Below are 11,335 nucleotides of genomic sequence, written 5' to 3'. Positions count from 1 at the left end.
CACTCACGACTCTCTCACCGTCTTCTGATTCTTGGCGCCGCCTGCTGTCGATTGCATCTACACCGAAACCAAAACTTGCTGCTTCGTGCGGGAACTAAGCGAAACAGATATGAGTACACATCTCCACTGGCGAGTTCTTTAGAACAGCAGCAGCAATTCGACCTCGCTCCGTCTCAGTTGCCGTACGGTGTGTTTTTTTTCTACACCGTTCGGAAGGTTCTGAATGGCGACCACCACTCCGTTAGAGACGGCGGATGAACGACTGCGGACCTCGTTAGCACGCCGTCAGTTCTAGCTGGTGTTACTTTTACGTTAATGGTATCATGTGCTCCGTTTTACCGGTGTTCGCGTCTGTTGATGCGTAGTTTTAAAGCGAACGAACACTGATAAACCTCCCATCTCGTGTCATTCGTGTTAAGTGTGTGCCACCTGATGAAAGTGGCGGGGCCTTAGTGTATTTAACGAGCGTCCTGAGTAGGAACGAACGCTCTGGCCCCTGACGACAAGGCTCATCCAGTCGCTCGACGCTATGAACTTTATGAACCTTAATTTGTGACTGTTTGCTCTTTTCTAAACTATGTAAATAAGTTTTTTCAAAGTACCAGTAAACCCGCTTGTTTTTCGTTTTCCCAACCTTCAAGTTCCATCTTCCCTCAGCCCGAAGGCTCGGACACGCTACCCGAAGGAGCCCAGATTCGAGTGAGCCCCTGCGCCACAACACCAACAAAACCGAGTGTTACTGCTAGGCTCTTGGCTGCAGAGTTGCAAAGCAGTCCAGGCAGTGCAGACGTTTTCACGTTTTTTGTGCAACACGGGCCTCTACTCGCGGTTGTAAATCCATCAAATACGCGTGCACATATTCTCATCACTCCTCTCATGACATTGTCACCAAAACTGACCCTCTTTTTTCTCCTCTTTACCCTTCCCCGCTGCAGAGTGGCAGGCCAGACGTCCATCTTTCCGGCCAACCTCTTTCCTTTCTTTTCATTAAACTTCTCGCTCTCTATCTATATGCAGGAGTAAACTGGAACTGCAGCATGTAAAGTACATCGGCCGATGGTGGTTACTGAAATGTAGGCTCAGAACAAATAAGCACTTGGCCGATGCCTGCGTTGGGAAGCCTGTTTTCCACGTGCTAAAAAATGTTATTGCTGATGTTCAATCGTCAAAGAACCTATCATCATCCGTCCGCTGACTTCTAAAATACAGATGGTAAGAAAAACAAGGTGAACAGCGTTGAAAGGTAGAGCTTTCGAGGTTTACAGGAATACTGAATAAAAAAATTGGCAGTGGTTTTACTTGGCTAGCCCTGGAATTCAGGGAAAATAAAGCACGCTTGCCGAACGTCTGAGACCCTCCATGGCAATTCTGCTACAGGCTGGCGCCAGCCTTTCTACCGGGTGTCCCTGCTAAATTGAGCCAAGGGTTAAAAAATAAATTATTAGAGACAGGCGATTGAAACCAGTTGCATATTGGTGACAGCCACCTTGCGCACCACATCCAATTTTTTGTTTCGCAAATATATAATAATTTTATAAAGCTTAATTATCTATATTAATAAATATTAACTTTAGACAACAAATTGCATGTGAAGAGTTGTCGAGCACCTTCAGAAACCCCCATTACATCATTTACGATAAGGAAACCCTTGCGTGTGTCTTTTTTTTCTCAGCTCCAAAGAAAGCCTGCGAAATTCAAAATAAACCACGCGACTAACGCCTTTGCGCGTCACGATCGTGCTGCTCTCAAGCGCGCTTCAAGCAAACTAAATCACCTGCAGCCTTGACTCGACGGCCCCGCAACAACGGCAGGCTGCTATGTTTGCGGCGGCAACTCTCACCGTCACGTGTGCCACACAGATGAGACGTAGAAAGCTGACGAAGATGAGAAACCACCGTCAACATATCAGCCTGCCGCTTGTGCGGAGCCGTCAAGTCAAGGCTGCAGGTGATTTCGTTTGCTCGAACCATGCTTGAGAGCAGCGCGATCGTGGCGCGCAAAGGCGTTAGTCGCGTGGTTTATCTTGTATTTCGTGGGCTATCTTTGGAGCTGGGAAAAAAGACGCACGTAACGCTATCTTTTTGTTTATAACATTCCACAGTGTAAGCAGTTGGTGTTTCCTAAACAATGGGGCCGTGTGGCTAAGGTATGGTGCATTATCTATTAGTCGCAAAATTTTCTTTTCTAATAAGTATGTGTTTTCTATGCTTGTTTTAGGTGCTGTGCCCCAGAGAAGAAGACAATAGTGGAAACGCGAATGTACTAGTGTGTAGTATAGTTGTTTCTTTAGCCAGATAGGCAAAAGGTTCTTTATTTTATACATGATACCAATGGACCTAGAGATACCGATGCGAGATTTTTCAATATGAGGTGGCCAGTCTAGATTTTCGTGAAATATGACACCAAGAAATTTATGTAATATTACACGTTCGATAAATTCATCGCGAAATTGGATAAGTATTTCTTGTTTTATAAACTTCTTACGAGCGCGGAATATAATGTACTTAGTTTTTTTTAGTTTTTAACTCTAGTTCATTACCTTGGAGCCACGTCGACAAATTTTCCAGCCATACGTTGGTTTCTACTTGGAGGACTTCTAGATCTTGTCCGCTGGAGAATACATTGGTATCATCAGCGTGCAGTATTATTTCTGGTGTAGACGGCACGGTAATTATATCATTTATATAAAGCAGAAATAACAGCGGCCAAAGGATTGATCCTTGAGGAACTCCGTACTGTATCTGGCCTAAACTGGACTTTGCATTCGTAAAATTTGTGTACTGGTGACGATTTAAGAGGTAAATCTTTATTAATGTGAGAGCCGTTCCTCTAATGCCATATTTATATAACTTGTACAGTAAAATAGGGTGCTTAATGGAGTCGAATGCCTTTTTAAAGTCTAGAAAAACACCTAATGTATATATTTTTTGCTCAAAATTGTCTATTATCTTGCCCTTAATTTTTATTAGTGCCATTTCAGTAGATTTCTCTTTTTGGAATCCATATTGCTATTCGGCAATGATATCGTTTCTCTTGCAGCAGTTCAGTAGCCTTATGTTTATAACTTGTTCAACCACTTTCGAGAGGATTGGTAGGACCAAAATTGGCCTATATTTATTTATATCATTTCTATCACCTCTCTTGTGTATGGCGGAGACTTTAGCAATTTTTGATTTATCTGGAAATACACCGGTACTCAAAATCAGGTTGCATATACGCGTAAGTGGCTAACTAATCACGTGACTGATGGATTTTATAGGTTCAAAGGTAATGTCATCAGCACCACTTGCACTGCTAATTTTAAGTTTTCGATTACTGTGCAGATTTCTAATTCTGTAGTTGGAAACATGAACATTGAGCTTTGGACGTTGGACGTGATATACGTTGTAAAATCACAGTTACTTGCCTGAGATTTACTTGAAGCCCCTGATATGAGAAAGTGCTCATTAAGTTTGTCAGCAAGCGACGCCCCTGTGTAAGGCACACCATTTATAACGAGTTCAGAGATGCCGTCTCTTTTGTTGTTGGACATTAGCTTGTTTACTGTATTCCATAATTGTTTAGGATTTGTTGCAGAAATCAGTAAACTTATGTTCGTAATAACTAGCCCTGGCTTTTTTTAATATCACAGCCTAACTTATAACGAATTCGTTTTTATTCAGTATAACAGTCTATATTTTTCATTCTGATAAAAAAGGCAAATAGTCTGTCACGCACTCTAAATCATTTCAGAAGGTCGGCATTTATCCATGGCTTTCTGGCTTTTTTACACTTTTGGAATTATACTGTAGGGAAGGCTTGATTGTAGAGCTCGGTAACTGTTTTAATAAAGACGTCATACGCTGCGACGGGGTCAGACAGTTGAAGAACATCTGTCCAGCTTGTTTCTGCTACTAACTTTCTAAATATTGTGGTCTTAGCTTCATTAATGATTCTGTATGTAATGGGTGCACATGTTTTGAAATGACTCTGTTGTGTACAGTAGGGTTTCAAGAACATAAATATAGGTAAATGGTCACTAATATCAGCTATTAGTACGCCTGCTTGCACATCATCCTTATTGTAGCTTGTAAAACACACATCTAGTAAAGTATGGCACATGTCTGTCGCTCTAGTTAGCATATGTATTACATTTTCACAACCAAACTAGAGAAAAATATCGAGCATTCATTGCTGATTATAATCAAGCAATAAACGATCGATATTGAAATCACCACAAATAACTACAGGAAACTTAAAATGCATGCACTGATCTAACATATTTTCAAGAAATGCTAAAAAATAGCCTGTGATCCAGAAGGCGGCTTGTATACAACGGCAAATATGGTACTAACACATTTTAAAATGAGACACTCAAAGTGTGGATTTATTACACAAAACTCTTGTAAGGTGGCATAATTCAGGTAGTTCATTATATAAATAGCCACACCTCCCCCTCTGTTATCACTCCCTGAAATTGATAGGCATTTGTATCCTGATAACTGTATAGCATCATAATCGTTGGTGAACCAAGTTTCAGTGAAAGCTAAAATTTCAAATTTATGGTCTAATGCATTCAGGAAGATTTCCACAGAATCCTGTTTATTCCGAAGGCTTTGAGCATTGAGATGGAATAAAGAAAATTATTTTTTTTCTCGTAGGTGCTTTGAATGTTTGAACGAATCAGTATCATGATTAGAATATGTGAACGGGACTGTCATTTTCAAGGATGTCAGTGCTATCAATTAACGCAATGCGCGTACCGCCCGTTACTCAACATATCTTATCCAGATCGTTTGTCGTCCTAATCCTGATAACTTGGCTGCGGGGGCCGCGACGAACAAACATTTTTTCATTTTTTAGCCCGGCAAACTGATACTCTTTTTCTTTCGCCGTTTTCTTCGTTTTTCAAAAGAGCGCCTTGTTTTGTGCTGTCAGGTTTCCATTGAAGATAATTTTAGATTTCGTTTCCTTTAGCTGTTCTTTTTTGGCAAGCCATGCGTATCTGGTTGAACGGGATACGAAACGTACAAGAAGAGGTGCAACCTTCTTAGCACTCTCCCCGAACTCATTGTCATTGTCATTGATAGATCGTGAGGGCAGTCGATGAACAGCCTCAACATCTGCCCTGGACAGGAGCGGAAGCTCGAGATCAGTGGCGAAGACAGTAAGCTTTTCCAGTAGGTTTTCATTATCATGGTGGGGCAGCCCAAGCATATCTAAATTTTGACGTCCGCCGTACTGCACTAGTTCGTTAACTTGTTACCTTAATTCCTGGTTTTCTTGTTCTGTTACCTGAGCCTCGAGCTTTTCCACTCGCTTTCCGAGCGCAGATATGTCTGCATCCTGCTGTTTCATTTTTGACAAAACTTCGTCGTATTTTGTGGACATTTCCTGCATAAACTGCTCAATAGCATCCACAGTGGCCTTTATCTCTCCTAGTGTGTCGATTTTTGACTTAACCTCAAGTACTTCTGTCAGCACGAGACGAATATCCGCAATTTCACTTGCAAGATTTAATTACGTTTCCTCGCTTGTTTTCTTACCACTCTGGTTGCTTCGGGCCTTAGCTGTTTTACATGCTGGGCATTTCCATGCTTTTTTTGCACTTTGTGCCTTTTTTGTATGTGCCATGAACATGTGCCAATATGTGCCAACATGTGCCAATATGATACATATGATGACATTCCGAGCACGTTAGAAACACTTCATCCTCAGAACGCGCTTCGTTGCATGCAAGACACGTGTCAGTCATTTTTCCTATCGTCACGACAGACCGAGAAGTCAGCAGCAGCGGCTACCAGAAAGAAAAAAATCTCGCAAAAAGCCAACCTGCAATTTAAGGTGTAGTTTTCAGGGTCCGGATAGCAGCTCAAGCGTGGCCGCTGCTGCTGAATGCTTGTGAAACAGGTCTTCGGTGGCGCGCTACTTATGAGGCGATTACTCCACCATTTCCTTTCTCCAGAATCAATTTGAAATTTTTTACTTTTTTACCTAGGTGTACAGTCGCCATTACGTTTATTTTTAAGCTCATGGCTGTGTTTTGGTTGTTTTGTAAGTGGCCGCGGGCTGATCTCTGCGCGCTTCTGGCTACGAGTTGTCAGCGATGACGTCAAGCCTACCCTCAGCAGCGCCGTAAGCCAGCTGGCTGCCAGTGAGCAGTGCCTATCTTGTGTCGTGCTTACAAGCTTTTTATGTTCAGCATTTCTTTCCCGTCAAGTGACTCAAGAGGATTGAATAGTGCTTAAGGTGTTGTATTATACGTGGACGCCTGTCAGCCAGACGAAGCGTCGCATGTTGCTGCTCCTGGCCGGAACAAGACTTCCTCTGACAAGCCCTATTGGGCTCCACCGGTACCATCTCTGCGCAATGCTGCTATTTTAGATCGTCTTTGCTGCAGACGATGGAAACTGCCTGCTGGCCGAGGGGTTAGGATGCTCGCCTACCCAGTAAACCACGGATATCCGCGGTAGGTCTCATTAAGGTCCGAATATCCAATGCCAGGCTGGGATTTTCGTATGGCATCCCTACGGACGTCTATATCCGGATCTACGCATCGGAGTTTCTGTGTATGTCCGAGGAACATTCGTTACCGGATAGCTGGCAGGCATCTGCGGGCGGATGTCCGAGAGGCATCCGTAAATATCCCGCTAGGGATGTGATCTTATGACATTGCATATGATATACAGGGTGTTTTTTAACCGTTTGCAGATATTTAAAAGGAAAGCAGTATAGTATCGTGAATGCCACCTTCACGGAATGTATATTTGGCTCGGCGGACAGAAGATAAGGAAAAGGGGTCAAAGTTAATTAACTATTTAGACAAATTTTGTTAATTATTTTTTTTAATTTTTTCCTTAACGATGCCTATTGCAATCGCAATTTAGGAGACGGTAATGATTCAAAGCAAATACAATTTGCAGGATGTTCTTAAGCGCAACAGGTATTGAGATGTTCGCGATTGAATTTTCAGCCTTTTCGGATGCGATTCGGGAACTGAACGCTCAGAGTACGCCTGAAATCCCGCCCGTGATACTACGTAAGAGATTGAAGAAATTATGACGACAATTAACCGACGGCGCCGAGGCTATAGCTGCGACTGCGGAATGCAGGCGCTTGAGAAGAGCGCAGAGTCAATGCTTCCGTGAGCAGCACGCGCTCTTTTTTCGTCATTTGCATTGAACTTGGAGGCACGTTTCCAGCCATCAGCAGCTTCGAAAAAGCAGCACAGTGATAACGCGCAAAGTATCCCTTTCCGCTCTGGCTAGGCCAAGAAAGTAACCGTATGCAAGCTGTTTGCTTGTGCTTTATTTTTTGTCCAAAGTAATTTCAAAAGGCGTGAACTGATGACTGTTGCTCCGTGGTACCACGGTGAATTGGTTTTATGCATCAGTAATGCTCAAGTGCTTGCCTTAAATCGCCACGTATGCCATGAATCTCCTTCATGGACTGCAGTACTAGTTTCACAACCTGCGGGGGTATAATCGCATATGCCTCGATGATTCTTTGTTTGAGGTCTGCCCCGTCTTCGGGTTCAGTGCCGTTGACTTTGTTCCAGTGGTGTCTAATGGAGTTAGGTCGGGTGACCTAGGTGACCAGAACATGATTCCACCGCGCCCTATCCACTGACCGGGGAAGTTGCTGTCGAGCCAATCCATTGGACGCGACGAGTAGAGCGCAGGCGCCCATCGTGATGAAACCACGAGCCGTGGACTTGACTTAACGGCATCTCGGACATGAAATCGTTGACAGCACCACTTAGAATGCTCGCTGTGTATGACTTTGCTGTTAGACTTTCTTCCAGGAATTACGGCCCCACTACTCGATTTGAGTAAATGCCACCACAAATTCACTGAACATCGTACTTGGTGGTGGTGCTCCCGGAGCCAGTGCGGGTTCTGATCAGGCAAGAAGTGGGTGTTGTGTACATTGACTTCCCCTAAATGTGGACCTCGTCTGTCCACAGAGCTTTCCTAAAACCATCTGATTCTTCGTCGCATTTGATCAAGGCCCAGTTGCTGAATTCATACCGTTTTTTAGAATCGTCTTCACTTAGATCCTGATGCAGTGATATGCGTTGAGGATAAAAAGTGCTTCTTAAAAAATCTCCAGACTGAATAGTGGGAGGATCTAATGGACTCGACGATTTGACAGATGCTGGCTTCGGGGTATAAACGAATGTGGGCGAGAACATTTATCTCGAATTCTTCACTCAGGATAACTTCCTTTGCCTTCCTTAAATGAATCACAGATCCTGTGGTCCGGAACAGTTTGTGCATTTTAGCGAACATCGTATGTGACGGAACCGGACGGCCAGGATTTTCGGAGGCGTAGGGTCTTGAGGCGAAGCGAGCGTTGCCATTCGTTTTTACACAAGCGACAACCATCTGCACCTTCTCAGTCGCGGTTGCATCTGCGCTGCCATTCCAACGCGCATTAACAGTTCACATCTATAGTACTGCAGCAGCCTTGTTCGTTTTGTTAACAGAATCGAGCGCCGGCAGCGGACCAGTGGAGATTCCGGTGAAAAATAACAAATCACAAAGTAAATCTTGCGCGTTATCCCCAAGCTGCTTTTTTGAAGCCGCTGATGGCAGGAAACGTGCCTTTAAGTTCAATGCAAATGACGAAAAAAGACCGCGTGCTGCTCACGGAAGCATTGCTATGCGCTCTTCCCGAGCGCCTGCCTGCCGTAGTCGCAGCTGTAGCCTCGGCGCCGTCGGTTAATTGTCGTCATCATTTCGACAATCTTCTACGTAGTATCACGGGCGGGATTTCCGGCGCACTATGAGCGTTCAGTTCCCGAATCAGATCCGAAAAGGCAGAAAATTCAATCGCGAACATCTCAATACCTGTTGTACATAAGAACATGCTTCAAATTGTATTTTATTTGAATGTTTACAGTTTTCAATATTGCGAGTGCAATATGCAGCGTAAATTGAAGAGTTAAAAAGACAATTCACGAAATTTGGCTAATTAATAAATAAATTTGCCCGCGCTCAGTCCCATCTTGTGTTCGCCGAGCCGAATATACATTCCGTGAAGGCGGCACTGACGATTCTATTGGCGCCTTTTTTCTTTAATCTGTGAAGGGCTAAAAAAACACCCTGTATATCTATTTTTTCCTGACACAAATGTTGAAAAGAATTTTTTTTTTTTTGCAAATGAAAAAGTTCACTCCATCACATTTCTACCATAAATTAGTTTAATATTCAGAACAACTGATTAAGATCACTCTAATATGGTGTTAATGAGAGAGAGCCTGAATTAATCTAAAAAATGAATGACTTTCCGGAGTCAGCGCTCATAATTAAAACCATTTTCTCCTCCAGCATTCCTTCGAGGTAACTGGAGCATGCAGCCATGCATGGAGCCGTCCATTAAAACTAAACAGACTAAACTCCACCCAGGGGCCACGGCAGAGCGACAGGCTTAAAACTCGATTTAATCCAATCCGTCAGGCAACACTTGCCGCCGATTACAGTAGCGCGGTGGTCGCGTTTTTTTTTTTCGTCGCGTGGTGCTCCTTTCGACCTTTACTTCTGCCGCAATGTGCGGTTTGTTGGTTATGCGGCTGCTTGGCTGTGTTACAAATGTGATGTGGCACCTACGCGCTCGAAAAGACCTTTTGCACCTGAAGCCCTCATGAAAAAAGCTCCAGTTTCGTGCCCTTGCTGAGATGCCGATTTTTGTTGCGGATGAAAGAGGCGGCCTGTTGTTATCACTTGCTGGGTAAGTAACTGTGTTTGAAAATTACTTTCACTATGTTGCTCTGGGGTGAGTGAAGTGCATTAGGGCAGTTATACTCTATTTCACAACTTGTTTGCACTGGAGCGGAAGTTAAAAGCACAATGCAATAGCTGCCGCAAACGTGTTTGCTCACGTTCGCGAGCCTAAGTGCGTCGCACCTGTTTGTTTGTTTTTTTTTTTGCTCTGCATTGCTAAAAAGGTTGGGACGGGGTGTAGTTACATTGTGCTTCTTAATGCAGTTGTACCTAGGTTCATAGTTCCGATAAAACAATGCGCGAAAAGGTGTGTGTTTTGCACTGATTCGACTGAGTTTTGCTTATTTTCCTATGCCTTTGCAGCGCGAATGTGGCCCGCCCGCAGAGTGTATTGGTACCTAAATTACGCCACGTCATGGGAAGCACAGGTAGGTTGAAAATGTAAAAGTTTTCGACTTTCGCAGCTTATCAACTTGTTTCATTAGGCTTTCCGAATCGATGTCTCCAACCATCTACTGCACAGTACCTTACACTCTGCAGTATTTTTGTCTAGGATAGCTTGAGTATTCTGTTTTATTTGCGAACTTCAATCCCACATTTTTTGCGTATTTCCCAGTCACTGAGCACTGAGTGCAATGAGATCATGTAGTGCGTTTGTGCATCAGGGACTTGGTGCAGCTTTGTCAAACATGTTTATGCCCACAGGGCTCAATGCTGAGCCAGGTAGCCGGACATTATGTGGCACCCCTAGCTTACTTTAGTTTTTTTGCCCGTGCAGTGTGGACGTGATTCACCTAAGCTAGCTACTATATAGTGCCTGCTGAGTGCAGCAACTGCCTACAGGTAAGTTTGAACTTCCCTGCAAGTTTCCTTCTCTGACATATTGGGTACTTTCTTTTTCTTTGCTCCTTGCAGTGGAGGGTATCTCGCTGTAGTGCAGTCTACTTGTATAGTGAAGGATATAAATCTGCGGAATTTATGTTCGTGGCAGAAATTTATTTGTTATGTTAGCGAAAAGTAATTTAATCGAAAACCTAGAATCATGATTAGACACATTCGATCCTATTGAACAAATTTCAGCTGACTGCCTAGAGAGGCAATGCAAAAATAAACGTTTTTCAGGAAATCCACATCCCGCGAACTTTTACTTTTCTCTATGAGTGTACCTTGTGCCCAATGTGATAAGTCATCGGGTAGCTTCCAGCTGTGGGGTAAGGATCTCTACTCTCATCTTTGAATTTTTTAGGCGTATGAATGTGAGTGCCTGTGGGAGTATCTAGTGTCATGCACTGTAAACGCATTGTTCATGAACTGGTACAAAGCTTATTGCAGCGGGTCATATTTGTCGTTTGTTTTCGCGGTGTTTTTCGGGAAAGCAAAGTATTTTGCGTTCCAAAAAATATTCTCACCTCCATTGCTTACGACCTTCGGGTTGTTCAATATGTAAACTTGCTCTCGCAGCTACAGATAACTAAATTACAGGGCACTGTGGAGTTCCTGCATAGAAGTGAATATGGTCTGTCAAATTCGCTTGCTTTAATTACATATTCTGAACTTAGTGTGCACTGTTTTCTGCAGAAAACGTCCCCAGTTTGGCAACAAATTCATCCATGCTCTGTACAGTATCCTTC

General features: G+C 43.5%; 1 protein-coding gene across 2 annotated transcripts in view; it reads left to right on the top strand.

Moving 5' to 3' along the window:
* The window catches only part of LOC144124489 (uncharacterized), a 1,136,493-nt gene that overhangs the window by 413,598 nt on the left and 711,560 nt on the right, over positions 1-11,335 (top strand). The gene's annotated exons all lie outside the window — the stretch shown is intronic.

The sequence above is a fragment of the Amblyomma americanum genome, chromosome 3 (assembly GCF_052857255.1).
Source record: "Amblyomma americanum isolate KBUSLIRL-KWMA chromosome 3, ASM5285725v1, whole genome shotgun sequence".
NCBI lineage: Eukaryota > Metazoa > Arthropoda > Arachnida > Ixodida > Ixodidae > Amblyomma > Amblyomma americanum.
This window is presented reverse-complemented; position numbering and strand designations above follow the sequence as displayed.